At 36.3% G+C, this 15402-nt stretch overlaps 1 pseudogene; it reads right to left on the bottom strand.

Moving 5' to 3' along the window:
• Positions 1-14021: 14021 nt before the first annotated feature.
• LOC132499259 (large ribosomal subunit protein eL30-like) lies at positions 14022-14369 on the bottom strand (annotated as a pseudogene).
• Positions 14370-15402: the final 1033 nt, after the last annotated feature.

The following is a 15402-nucleotide window of genomic DNA, read 5'->3' as shown; positions in this document are numbered from 1 at the left end:
CCACTGCGCCTCACCACTCTTATTCAACTTAGTTTTGGAAGTTTTAGCCACAGCAATCAGAGAAGAAAAGGAAATAAAAGGAATCCAAATCGGAAAAGAAGTAAAACTGTCACTGTTTGCAGATGACATGATACTATACATAGAGAATCCTAAAGATGCTACCAGAAAACTACTAGAGCTAATCAATGAATTTGGTAAAGTAGCAGGATACAAAATTAATGCACAGAAATCACTGGCATTCTTGTACACTAATGATGAAAAATCTGAAAATGAAATCAAGAAAACACTCCCATTTACCATTACAACTAAAAGAATAAAATATCTAGGAATAAACCTACCTAAGGAGACAAAAGACCTGTATGCAGAAAATTATAAGACACTGATGAAAGAAATTACAGATGATACAAATAGATGGAGAGATGTACCATGTTCTTGGATTGGAAGAATCAACATTGTGAAAATGACTCTACTACCCAAAGCAATCTACAGATTCAATGCAATCCCTATCAAACTACCACTGGCATTTTTCACAGAACTAGAGCAAAAAATTTCACAATTTGTATGGAAACACAAAAGACCCCGAATAGCCAAAGCAATCTTGAGAACGAAAAAAGGAGCTGGAGGAATCAGGCTCCCTGACTTCAGACTATACTATAAAGCTACAGTAATCAAGACAGTATGGTACTGGCATAAAAACAGAAATATAGATCAATGGAACAGGATAGAAAGCCCAGAAATAAACCCACGGACATATGGTCACCTTATCTTTGATAAAGGAGGCAGGAATGTACAGTGGAGAAAGGACAGTCTCTTCAATGAGTGGTGCTGGGAAAACTGGATAGGGACATGTAAAAGTATGAGATTAGATCACTCCCTAACACCATACACAAAAATAAGCTCAAAATGGATTAAAGACCTAAATGTAAGGCCAGACACTATCAAACTCTTAGAGGAAAACATAGGCAGAACACTCTATGACATAAATCACAGCAAGATCCTTTTTGACCCACCTCCTAGAGAAATGGAAATAAAGACAAAAATAAACACATGGGACCTAATGAAACTTAAAAGCTTTTGCACAGCAAAGGAAACCATAAACAAGACCAAAAGACAACCCTCAGAATGGGAGAAAATATTTGCAAATGAAGCAACTGACAAAGGATTAATCTCCAAAATTTACAAGCAGCTCATGCAGCTCAATAACAAAAAAACAAACAACCCAATCCAAAAATGGGAAGAAGACTTAAATAGGCATTTCTCCAAAGAAGATATACAGACTGCCAACAAACACATGAAAGAATGCTCAACATCATTAATCATTAGAGAAATGCAAATCAAAACTACAATGAGATATCATCTCACACCAGTCAGAATGGCCATCATCAAGAAATCTAGAAACAATAAATGCTGGAGAGGGTGTGGAGAAAAGGGAACATTCTTGCACTGCTGATGGGAATGTGAATTGGTACAGCCACTATGGAGAACAGTATGGAGGTTCCTTAAAAAACTACAAATAGAACTACCATATGACCCAGCAATCCCACTATTGGGCATATACCCTGAGAAAACCATAATTCAAAAAGAGACATGTACCAAAATGTTCATTGCAGCTCTATTCACAATAGCCCGGAGGTGGAAACAACCTAAGTGTCCATCATCGGATGAATGGATAAAGAAGATGTGGCACATATATACAAGGAATATTACTCAGCCATAAAAAGAAATGAAACTGAGCTATTTGTAATGGGGTGGATAGACCTAGAGTCTGTCATACAGAGTGAAGTAAGTCAGAAAGAGAAAGACAAATACTGTATGCTAACACATATATATGGAATTTAAAAAAAATGTCATGAAGAACCTAGGGGTAAAACAGGAATAAAGACACAGACCTACTTGAGAATGGACTTGAGGATATGGGGGGGAGGGGGGAGGGTAAGTTGTGACAAAGCGAAAGAGAGGCATGGACATATATACACTACCAAACGTAAAATAGATAGGTAGTGGGAAGCAGCCGCATGGCACAGGGAGATCAGCTCAGTGCTTTGTGACCACCAAGAGGGGTGGGATGGGGAGGGTGGGAGGGAGGGAGATGCAGGAGGGAAGGGATGTGGGAAAAGATTTATATGTATGACTGATTCACTTTGTTATAAAGCAGAAACTAATAAGTTAAAAAAATAAATTAAAAAAATCTTCCAACAAACAAAAGTCCAGGAACAGATGGCTTCACGGGTGAATTCTATCAAACATTTAGAGAAGAGCTAACACCCATTCTTCTCAAACTCTTCCAAAAAACTGAAGAGGAAGGAACACTCCCAAACTCATTCTATGAGGCCACCATCACCCTGATACCAAAACCAGACAATGATACTACAAAAAAAAGAAAATTACAGACCAATATCACTGATGAATATAGATGCAAAAGTCCTCAACAAAATAGTAGCAAACAGAATCCAACAACACATTAAAAGGATCATACACCACGATCAAGTGGGATTTATCCCAGGGATGCAAGGATTCTTCAATATACACAAATCAATCAATGTGACACACCATATTAACAAATTGAAGAATAAAAACCATATGATCATCTCAATAGATGCAGAAAAAGCTTTCGACAAAATTCAACACCCATTTATGATAAAAACTCTCCAGAAAGTGGGCATAGAGGGAACCTACCTCAACATAATAAAGGCCATATACGACAAACCCACAGCAAACATCATTCTCAATGGTGAAAAACTGAAAACATTTCCTCTAAGGTCAGGAACGAGACAAGGATGCCCACTCTCACCACTCTTATACAACATAGTTTTGGAAGTCCTGGCCGTGGCAATCAGAGAAGAAAAAGAAATAAAAGGAATACAAATTGGAAAAGAAGAAGTAAAACTGTCACTGTTTGCAGATGACATGATACTATACATAGAGAATCCTAAACATGCCACCAGTAAACTACTAGAGCTAATCAATGAATTTGGTAAAGTTGCAGGATACAAAATTAATGCGGAGAAATTTCTTGCATTCCTATACACTAATGATGAAAAATCTGAAAGATAAATTAAGGAAACACTCCCATTTACCATTGCAACAAAAAGAATAAAATACCTAGGAATAAACCTACCTAGGAAGACAAAACACCTGTATGCAGAAAAGTATAAGACACTGAGTATGGCTGAGTAATATTCCATTGTATATATGAACCACATCTTCTTTATCCATTCATCTGTTGATGGGCATTTAGGTGGCTTCCATGACCTGGCTATTGAAATAGTGCTGCAATGAACATTGGGGTGCATGTGTCTTTTTGAATTATGGTTTTCTCTGGGTGTATGCCCAGTAGTGGGATTGCTGGGTCATATGGTAGTTCTATTTTTAGTTTTTTAAGGAACCTCCATACTGTTCTCCATAGTGTCTGTATCAATTTACATTCCCACCAACAGTGCAAGAATGTTCCCTTTACTCCATACCCTCTCCAGCATTTGTTGTTTGTAAATTTTCTGATGATGCCCATTCTAACTGGTGTGAGGTGATACCTCACTGTAGTTTTGATTTGCATTTCTCTAATAATTAGTGATGTTGAGCAGCTTTTCATGTGCTTCTTGGACATCTGTATGTCTTCTTTGGAGAAATGTCTGTTTAGGTCTTCTGCGCATTTTTGGATTGGGTTGTTTGTTTTTTTAATATTGAGCTGCATGAGCTGTTTATATATTTTGGAGATTAATCCTTTGTCCATTGATTCCTTTGCAAATATTTTCTCCCGTTCTGAGAGTTGTCTTTTGGCCTTGTTTATGGTTTCCTTTGCTGTGCAAAAGCTTTTAAGTTTCATTAGGTCCAATTTGTTTATTTTTGTTTTTATTTCCATTACTCTAGGAGGTGGATCAAAAAAGATCTTGCTGTGATTTATGTCAACGAATGTTCTTCCTATGTTTTCCTCTAAGAGTTGTATAGTGTTTGGTCTTACATTTAGGTCTCGAATCCATTTTGAGTTTATTTTTGTGTATGGTGTTAGGGAGTGTTCTAATTTCATTCTTCTACATGTAGCTGTCCATTTTCCCATCACCACTTACTGAAGAGACTTTCTTTTCTCCATTGTATATCCTTGCCTCCTTTGTCATAGATTACTTGACCATAGGTGCGTGGGTTTATCTCTGGGCTTTCTATCTTGTTCCATTGATCTATGTTTCTGTTTTTGTGCCAGTACCATATTTCCTTGATTACTGTAGCTGTGTAGTATAGTGTGAAGCCAGGGAGTCTTATTCCTCCAGCTCCGTTTTTTCCCCTCAAGACTTCTTTGGCTATTCAGGATCTTTTTTATCTCCATACAAATTTTAAGATGATTTGTTCTAGTTCCATAAAAAATGCCATTGGTAATTTGATAGGGATTGCATTCAATCTGTAGATTGCTTTGGGTAGTATAGTCATTTTCACAATATTGATTCTTCTTATCCAAGAACATGGTATATCTCTCCATCTGTTGGTATCATCTTTAATTTCTTTCATCAGTGTCTTATAGTTTTCTGCATAGAGGTCTTTTGTCTCCCTGGGTAGGTTTATTCCTAGGTATTTTATTCTTTTTGTTGCAGTGGTAACTGGGAGTGTTTCCTTAATTTATCTTTCAGATTTTTCATCATTAGTGTATAGGAATGCAAGAGATATTTCTGCATTAATTTTGTATCCTGCAACTTTACCAAATTCATTGATTAGCTCTAGTAGTTTTCTGGTGGCATGTTTAGGATTCTCTATGTATAGTATCATGTCATCTGCAAACAGTGACAGTTTTACTTCTTCTTTTCCAATTTGTATTCCTTTTATTTCTTTTTCTTCTCTGATTGCCATGGCCAGGACTTCCAAAACTATGTTGAATAATAGTGGTGAGAGTGGACATCCTTGTCTTGTTCCTGATTTTAGAGGAAATGCTTTCAGTTTTTCACCATTGAGAATGATGTTTGCTGTGGGTTTGTCGTATATGGCCTTTATTATGTTGAGGTAGTTTCCCTCTATGCCCACTTTCTGGAGAGTTTTTATCATAAATGGGTGTTGAATTTTGTCAAAAGCTTTTTCTGCATCTACTGAGATGATCATATGGTTTTTATTCTTCAATTTGTTAATATGGTGTATCACATTGATTGATTTGTGTATATTGAAGAATCCTTGCATGCCTGGGATAAATCCCACTTGATCATGGTGTATGATCCTTTTAATGTGTTGTTGGATTCTACTTGCTAGTATTTTGTTGAGGATTTTTGCATCTGTATTCATCAGTGATATTGGTCTGTAATTTTCTTTTTTTTGTAGTATCATTGTCTGGTTTTGGTATCAGGGTGATGGTGGCCTCTTAGAATTAGTTTGGGAGTGTTCCTTCCTCTTCAGTTTTTTGGAAGAGTTTGAGAAGGATGGGTGTTAGCTCTTCTCTAAATGTTTGATAGAATTCGCCTGTGAAGCCATCTGGTCCTGAGCTTTTGTTTGTTGGAAGATTTTTAATCACAGTTTCAATTTCATTACTTGTGATTTGTCTGTTCATATTTTCTGTTTCTTCCTGGTTCAGTCTTGGAAGGTTATACCTTTCTAAGAATTTGTCCATTTCTTCCAGGTTGTCCATTTTATTGGCATAGAGTTGCTTGTAGTAGTCTCTTAGGATGCTTTGTATTTCTGCAGTGTCTGTTGTAACTTCTCCTTTTTCATTTCTAATGTTATTGATTTGAGTCCTCTCCCTCTTTTTCTTGATGAGTCTGGCTAATGGTTTATCAATTTTGTTTATCTTCTCAAAGAACCAGCTTTTCATTTTATTCATCTCTGCTATTGTTTTCTTTGTTTCTATTTCATTTATTTCTGCTCTGATCTTTATGATTTCTTTCCTTCTACTAACTTTGGGTTTTGTTTGTTCTTCTTTCTGTAGTTCCTTTAGGTGTAAGGTTAGATTGTTTATTTGAGATTTTTCTTGTTTCTTGAGGTAGGCTTGTTTAGCTACAGTCTTCCCTATTCGAACTGCTTTTGCTGCATCCCATAGGTTTTGGACCGTTGTGTTTTTATTGTCATTTGTCTCTAGGTATTTTTTGATTTCCTCTTTGATTTCTTCAGTGATCTCTTGGTTATTTAGTAACTTATTGTTTAGCCTTCATGTATCTGTGTTTTTTACGGTTTTTTCCCTGTAATTGATTTCTAATCTCATAGCATTGTGGTCAGAAAAGATGCTTGGTATGATCTCAATTTTCTTAAATTTACTGAGGCTTGCTTTGTGAACCAAGATGTTATTTATCCCAGAGAATGTTCCGTGAGCACTTGAGAAGAAAGTGTAATCAGCTGTTTTGGGATGGAATGTCCTATAAATATCAATTAAATCTATCTGTTCTATTGTGTCATTTAAAGCTTCTGTTTCCTTATTTATTTTCATTTTGGATGATCTGTCCATTAGTGTAAGTGAGGTATTAAATTCCCCCTCTATTATTGTGTCACTGTTCATTTCCCCTTTTAAAGCTGTTAGGACTTGCCTTATGTGTTGAGGTGCTCCTATGTTGGGTGCATATATATTTATATAATTGTTATATCTTCTTCTTGGATTGATCCCTTGATCATTATGTGGTGTCCTTCCTTGTCTCTTATAACCTTCTTTATTTTAAAGTCTATTTTATCTGATATGAATATAGCTACTCCAACTTTGTTTTGATTTCCATTTGCATGGAATATCTTTTTCCATCCCCTCACTTTCAGTCTGTATGTGTCCCTAGGTCTGAAGTGGGTCTCTTGTAGACAGCATGTATATGGGTCTTGTTTTTATATCCATTCAGTAAGCCTGTGTCTTTTGGTTGGAGCATTTAATCCATTCACATTTAAGGTAATTATCATTATGTATGTTCCTGTGACCATTTTCTTAATTGTTTGGGGTTTGTTTTTGTCGGTCCTTTTCTTCTCTCATGTTTCCCACTTAAAGAAGTTCCTTTCGCATTTGTTGTAGAGCTGGTTTGGTGGTGCTGAATTTTCTTAGCTTTTGCTTGTCTGTAAAGCTTTTGATTTCTCCATCAAATCTTAATGAGATCCTTGCCAGGTAGAGTAATCTTGGTTTTATGTTCTTTCCTTTCATTACTTTAAGTATATCATGCCACTCCCTTCTGGCTTGTAGAGTTTCTGCTGAGAAGTAAGCTGTTAACCTTATGGGAGTTGCCTTGTATGGTGTTTGTTGTTTTTCCCTTGCTGCTTTCAATAATGTTTCTTTGTCTTTAATTTTTGCCATTTGGATTACTATGTGTCTCGGCGTGTTTCTCCTTGGGTTTTTCCTGTATGGGACTCTGCGCTTCGTAGACTTTTGTGGCTATTTCCTTTCCCATGTTAGGGAAGTTTTCAACCATAATCTCTTCAAATATTTTCTCTGGTTCTTTCTCTCTCTCTTCTCCTTCTGGTATCCCTATAATGCAAATGTTGTTGCGTTCAATGTTGTTCCAGAGATCTCTTAGGCTGTCTTCATTTCTTTTCATTCTTTTTTTTTTAGTCTGTTCCGCAGCAGTGAATCCCACCATTCTGTCTTCCAGGTTAGTTATCCATTCTTCTGCCTCAGTTTTGCTGCTATTGATTCCTTTTAGTGTAGTTTTCATTTTAGTTATTGTATTGTTCATCTCTGTTTGTTTGTTCTTTAATTCTTCTATTTCTTTGTTAAACATTTCTTGCATCTTCTCGATCTTTGTCTCCATTCTTTTTCCAAGGTCCTGGATCATCTTCACTATCATTATTCTGAATTCTCTTTTTGTAAGGTTGCCTATCTCCACTTCATGTACTTGTTTTTCTGTGGTTTGATCTTGTTCCTTCATCTGGTACATAGCCCTCTGCCTTTTCATCATGTGTGCCTTTCTGTGAATGTTATTTCTTCCTTCTTAATAGTAGACATGGCATACAAATCTGCCAAGGTTTCTTCAGGGTGAGGCTCTATTAGCTGTTGAAGGACAAGAAAATCCTTCTATCTCTAATTTGATTTTTACATAATGCTTTGGCATTTGACTCTTAAATTGAACTCTCCTTTCTTCCCTAGCTCTAAAGAGGTAGCCTTTACACTTCAAAAATAAAGTTTAAGCCTCCAAATGTCAAAGTTGAACAAGTGTATGAAAGTAAATACATTAATTTCTGTTACTTACATATTCACATCTAAGGAAGAAAATATCATAACCTAGTTTATAAATATGAACAACCTTTTAAATTAAAGATAAATCATCTTTGCATCTGAACTTAAAAGTCAACAACACCGTAGGTGAGCATCTGACCATAATTTGTTCATCAATAATTTATTAGTTATCAGTATTACAGGCTCAGTCCCTTGAGCACTTGGAAATAAGGGAAATGAGATTGCTTATTCAAAATCAAGAATTTACGTCCACATCAGGAGGACATGAAAAGATACTTTAAAGAGGAAAAATGCCGTTTAGATTTGCAAAATTTGGCTATAATGAGACTAAAGATATTAATCTAGTGAAAAGACTGTAAGTCAGATGGGAGTTGACCAACTGTGAAAGCATATAAAAGGAAGCTTGCAAAGGCACACCACACCATTAAGGAGAAAAGCACCAAAAACAGTAACATGAATAAAATATTTTAAGTGTATGTATAATTAATGAATAAAAAACCACTATGCTTATAAAGTCTAAAAATCTTAACCATGTACCAAAGTAAAAATCATAGAATCATAAATATTTAGATTTGAGAAGAACTCAAGGGGCGTATGGCCTACCTTCTCCTCAATAATCCTCTTTCAGAAACATCCAAGATATTTTGAAAACCTTCAGTTTTTGTTCTCTGCCCAGCAAGCTGCCCACTCCCCTTTGGACCGAAGATGTCAATGTGCCCGTCGATTCTGTCAGTGCATTTCTGACCCACCATAAAAGTAGCACACATAAAACCAACATTTTTTCACTAGTTAGATGAGTTGTTTCCTAAAATAAATGGCAGAAATGGTTCATGTAAACAGAGAGTTAAAAGTAGGGATTATTTTCAGACACTCTGCTCGAGTTTTGGATTTGGGTGGCATCTGGGGGAGAAGGGTGTATTCTCTTGAGTTTTCCTTTGCTCCTTCCCCCAGGCTATGTAGTGGTGGCAGGAACTTTAGACTGAGTGCAGGAAGGCACTGGCCTTGATGAAGAGTAAAGTACCCGTCACACTAGAGGTTATATTAGCCTACTCATCCCTGGTTTGCCATCAACTCTTTGAGGAGCGTGATTCTACTTGTTTTTCATAACCATGTCATGTAATTTTCACAACATGCCTTCAAGGTAAGTTTTATTATCAGCCAGCCATGGAGATGTTAAGAACCTTGTCCATGATCATAGTTTAGAGTTTATACTTGAACACAGGGCTACCTGGCTCCAAACGTCAGGGGAGATACTAGCTGCCATGACAACATTCTCTTAGTCTCCTTTCACCAATGCCTGACTCTCCTCTCATTGCCCACCTGCATGGCTCCCCCCACAATCTCTTAGTTCTTTTCCTCTTATAAGGCCTATTACAGTTCATATTTTTTTTAAAATCATGAATTTATTATATATATACTACTGAAAAACTTGAAAATACAGATAAATAAACAACAGAAAAGAATACCTAAAACAAAACAAACAAAAATTGCTTAAACTGTAGTTCTACTACCCAGAGATAGCCATTGTTAACCATTGCTATACTGATACAACTTTAGGTTGCTCTGTTTTTCTGAACACATTCGTAAATGGCATCATATTATAATACTGCTCTATATCCTGCATTTTATTATCATTTTTCCATTTCTGTAAGTAGACATGTTCATCACTATGTGTGTCTGGGTTTTTGAAACTGTTATATTAATTGAACTTTGCATCAAGTGTCTCAATTCACTACTTTTAAAAATTATTTTTCTTGAGTATAAAATATTTTTTGTATTAAAAAAACTGTAGTAATTATATCACGTATAGCAACTGAAAGCCTCCCTTGTGGTTTGGTTAGTGTACATACAATTCTTTATTTGATTTCTTTCAAAGTAGTTTTTTTTTTTTAATTAATTAATTTATTTTTTGCTGCGTTGTGTCTTCGTTGCTGCATGTGGGCTTTCTCTAGTTGCCATTGTGGTACGCGGGCTTCTCATTGCAGTGGCTTCTCTTGCTGGCTTCTCTTTAGGTGCGCGGGCTTCAGTAGTTGTGGCACCCTGGCTCAGTAGTTGTGGCTTGTGGCCTCTATAGGACAGGCTCAGTAGTTGTGGCTCATGGGCTTAGTTGCTCTGTGGCATGTGGGATCTTCCTGGACCAGGGCTTGAACACGTGTCCCCTGCATTGGCAGGCGGATTCTTTTTTTTTTTTTTTTTTTTTTTTTTTTTTTTTTTTTTTTTTTTTATGTGGGCCTCTCACTGTTGTGGCCTCTCCCGTTGCGGAGCACAGGCTCCGGATGCGCAGGCCCAGCGGCCATGGCTCACGGGCCCAGCCGCTCCGCGGCATATGGGATCCTCCCAGACCGGGGCACGAACCCGTATCCCCTGCATCGGCAGGCGGACTCTTAACCACTGCGCCACCAGGGAGGCCCGGCAGGCGGATTCTTAACCACTGCACCACCAGGAAAGTCCCTCAAAGTAGTTTTGATATTGGTGGATGTTTCTCTTTGAAGATTTCTTTATGTCAACAGATACTCCAGTAATTTGAGAGATGTGGGCATGTATACAAGGATAGAGGAAGTGTGCCTTGGTACTTATATATTTTAATTAGGGGGAAAATTCTTATTTATTTTGTAAACAAATAGAGATTGTGTTTGAAAAAAATAATGTTTTCTTAGTGTACATTTATCCAAAGTTAATTGGTGAATTTATTAAAAATTAAAGTCTTTTAACCAAATGTAAATTAAAATTCTCAGTTTTTATTGTCTCTTTAAAATTACTCATCGTACAATACTTTCAGCCTCTTAAAAATATTAACTAATAGTACTATTTCCAATATTTTATAAACAAAGCACTGCTCTAGAACACTGCTGGTGAAATATACAGCTCTACATTTGGAAGTTAAATGTATTAGAGAAATATAATGTGAGCCATGATACAAGCCACATAAGTACTTAAAACTGTAGAAACAGTAAAAGCAAACAAACAAAAAAAACCAAAACCAAAAACAGATGACAATCATTAATCTTAATAGTATACTTTATTTATGACCCAATATATCCAAAACATTATTATGTCAATACTTAGTCAAATAAAAAGTTTTACATCCTTTTATTTGATTGTAAGATGTTTTACATTCTTATTTTTGTATTCTAAATCTAGTATATATTTTGCATTTGCAGCACATTTTACTTTGTACTTATACACATTTTGAGTGCCCAGTAGCTACATATAGCTAGTGTCCATTATATTGAAAGGCACAGCCCTAGACATCAACAACCGTTGATGTAATAATAATTAGCTATATAGATTTAAGACTAAAGTGCAAATTCGGAATCCAAACTTTAAACAATCTAGATAAAAACAATGATTTGCCACATATTTCTTGGGTATGCATTTATGAGGCAATTGGCTCTGGTTAGAAATCCAAGCTAAGTTCAAGCAAAAAGGTAACTAATTAATCTCAATGAAAGATTAGCCTGGAGTACCGATTACTGATTATGTCATGACAAGTATGTAGTACATATCTCATATGTTGTTCTTTGATTGATTGGGATTATAAGACATTGGTCTTTTAGCATTATGCTCTGACTCGCCCGGCTGGTCTTGGATATATTTCCAACAGGACACTGAAAAACTTTGGTAGATTGATTAATTATTTGTATGAGATGACCATTTTTTGTTAGGAAACCAGAGTTTGGTGATATCTATAGAAAGATATGGGGCTTAGGACAGAAGACATGAAGAATATGCCAATATCCAGATTTCATTTAATCTATATTCCATCACAGTAAACAGAGGATTGGGAATTTTTGTTCAAGGAGATTGGAGAAGTAAGCACTCTGCTTTATTAGAGGACACCTTATAATTTAATGGATAGGATTTGTAATTCTGTTACTGCTTATCTATGCAAAGGATAGAATATTTCTTTGGGTAAATTGGAGTGCTTTTAATTCATCTTTGTATCCTCTTTAGATAACATATTTGGAAATGAGTGAAAAACAGTAGTAATTAATGTTAATATATAGCTATCTCCTTTCTTAAAAAATAAAATAATGAACAAAAATCTCACATATTAAAAAAGTGACCATTTAACAATAAAAACAGAAGAAAGAAAACACACACACACTCACACACACCCATACACAGGGAAGAGTAAGAAACATGAAATAATACTCCAAAATATTCATTCCCTAAAAAACATATTCCCCAAAGAGAAGAGAAAATCTGAATTCAGTTGAGAACTATTTTTAATCAGACTGTGTGAAAAGTAAATGATTTGATAGTAAGTCCACAGATGAGCCAGACTAAATTGGTTGACTTAATCAGTCCTTTACTACCTGTAAATGATAAGTTCTTTTTTCAAACAGCTGAAATATTTAATTGAAAAATATTCATAATGAATGCTTTATTGCACCTCTTCTTAAATCCAGCAATCCTTTCAGAGTTTTGAGTTTACAGAATCAAATTATTAAAATCGTGTTTCCTGTTTGACGAAACTGAAATGGTAAAGCACCAGCATTAATGAGAGCATTTTCCTTAGCATAGAAGTTCAGCCATATTTATTTACTATTTACCATACAGTTTCTCAATAAGAAGCATTTCTCAGCTTATTTATTAGCTCATTAAGAAAAATATGGTTTGATTTTTATCCTGCATACATAAAGATTGCTTCTCCCACTTACTTCAGATGATGAAAAAAGATGTCTCCTGGCTGGATGAAGGTGATGAATCTCTCGCTTATGGGTTTTTTTTTGCGGTATGCGGGCCTCTCACTGTTGTGCCCTCTCCTGTTGCGGAGCGCAGGCTCCGGACACGCAGGCTCAGCGGCCATGGCTCCCGGGCCCAGCCGCTCCGCGGCATGTGGGATCTTCCCGGACCGGGGCACGAACCCGTGTCCCCTGCATCGGCAGGTGGACTCTCAACTACTGCGCCACCAGGGAAGCCCTCTCGTTTATGTTTTATAGTTATAGCTTTATGATTAGAGAAGGAAAAAGAAGTAGGGAAATACACAAAACACTAGATCTTGAGGAGCTCAAAGGGATGACAACAGAACACTTCAAAGGCAGGAATAGAAAAATTTTAGAGCAAAATGCTAAAACAGATTATAAGGAATTTAGAAACTAATATGAATATTTAGAAATTAAACAGTACTTTTCTTGTGACGGTAAGGAAAGTTATATTTAACAGGTTTTCATTCTCTCTTTTTATTCTTCCTCTACTCTGTGATCTACATGACTACACATACCCACACTTGCAAAAATCTTTTATGAATAGTTCTGTCAAAATATGTTACTTCAAGTTGAACAAAATAAAAATCTTAAATTTGAATACACAGTAAGAAATCATTTCCAGAACTGTGTTCTGTGGAACAACACTACCACTAAAAACCCAGGAGAAAAAGGCCTCTGTGGTCAAAGTTTGGGGAAATGCTATATATATTTCTCTTTTGCAGATTTACGATGGGCTTTTTCATATTAAGGTTCTGATAAATCCTGTAGAGTAAAGACTTTGTATAGCCTAATATTTTTCAAATTTATTTAAACAGGAAGGCTGTTTAAAATCTAGCATCTTGTGGAACAAATGTTTAAGAGAAAAAATATTTGGGGAAATGCTACTGTAGACCCATAATATTTACTTTGGTTACAGCTCCAAAGTAAATTTTGAGTATTATCAAATTCATAAAACCCAGAAATTAAGAAACTAAGAAACTAAGAAACAGATGTTTGGGGATTAGCTAGGCTAGCAAGGTAACTTGCTTATCAAAACCAACATCACAGCCCATGAGATATAAATTTATGCTAGATGCTTTCATTACAAGATCTTTGTTTCTCCAGATGTTTATGTCTCAGAAGAGCCATATGGTAGTAATGCCTTTTTAAAAAAAATTTTTAAAACAAGCTCTGGCCAATTTTATTAAAGAAAAATTGTGCGTGATTTACTTTTCATCAGTCTGTTCTTGCATGCCTCTAATAATATCAGAATCACCTGGATCAGTGATAGCCAGTGTGCATACTCTGTAGTATTTTCAACACTCTGTGCCCAATTCAATATTATTGCCACTGTAGTGATGGACACCAGTTTTGGCCAACATGGCATAATACTCTATTTCAGATTTCCTCAAGGTTGGGCAGTTGTTGGCGAGGATGACCAGTTTCGCTTTGCTGTGTCTGATCATTTTTAGAGTCTGCTTGTACCCCAGCACGTACTTTCCACTTTTCGTAACCAGTTGGAGCCTAGAGTTGATCGACTCCAGTGACTTTTCTGTCTTCGTTGTGGCCACCATCTTCCTGCCTTAGGCGCGGGATGCCCCCAACCAAGAGCAGCCACCAAGATGGCCGGAGAGTGAGAAAGGGGTAGTAATGTCTTTGTTCTCATTATAGTTGAATAAATCATGGAAATTTTGTGATCACTGATAAATAGTTGGAACTGCAAATAATAAGTCTGTGATAGCCAAGGATTAGAGATGCAGCATAGTCACTTAATAGCTGTGTGACCTAGCTGTTTACCATCTCTGTCGCTAAGTTTTCACATCTATGAGTTGGGGTAATAGTAGTTCCTACCATGTAGAGTTTTATAAAAATTAAATGAGTTAGTACTTGTTAAAGTTCTTAGAACAGTAGTTTGATAAGTGCTATTTAAGGATTGCAAAATGGAACATAAAATACTTTCTTCATCAATCTAATTCCTGAACATGGATGTCACAGATATGGATTTGTAAACTGTGGGCAGCAGTTTTGTGTCCCCATGAGTGGTAGGAAAATGGGAAGGGAGAGAAAGAGAAACAGAAAGACTACCCAGTGCATCAAATGCATCAATTGCTCCACTTCCACACATTTGAGAAAATTTTTATTTTTTTGTCATTTGTGGGGTTTGGTTTGTTTGTTTAAATGTGGTCTTAGGACCAGCATCAGAAACTAAAGTTGAAATTCCTGTGTGCCACCCAGACTGCTAGAATCATAATCAGAATTTGTGAGGGTATGGCTCAGAAAAGTGCGTGTTTAACAGATACTTCCAGTGGTTCTCAAACATACTGGAGTTTAAGAACCTCTACAAAAAAAACAACATAAAGAGTTCAGGTAAATAACTTATTGGTTGACATTCAGAAGCAGAAAAAGGAAAAAGTACTATGTGTTGGCATCTCCACATGGCCCCCACGAGCCGCCTGGTTCCCTGATGGTTTTACACTTGTGATTTTAAGAGGTTATGGTCTTTTAATAAACTGATCTTTTCTTAAATTAAAAAAAAAGAACCTCTACCAGACACAGTTCAAAGTCTATAACTGTGCAGGGCTTCTTATGGTTGGCCTCGTCTAGTCT

Source organism: Mesoplodon densirostris, chromosome 11, assembly GCF_025265405.1.
Source record: "Mesoplodon densirostris isolate mMesDen1 chromosome 11, mMesDen1 primary haplotype, whole genome shotgun sequence".
NCBI classification, from domain to species: domain Eukaryota; kingdom Metazoa; phylum Chordata; class Mammalia; order Artiodactyla; family Ziphiidae; genus Mesoplodon; species Mesoplodon densirostris.
Note: the sequence above shows the minus strand (reverse complement) of the source record. Positions and strands in the feature narration are given on the sequence as shown.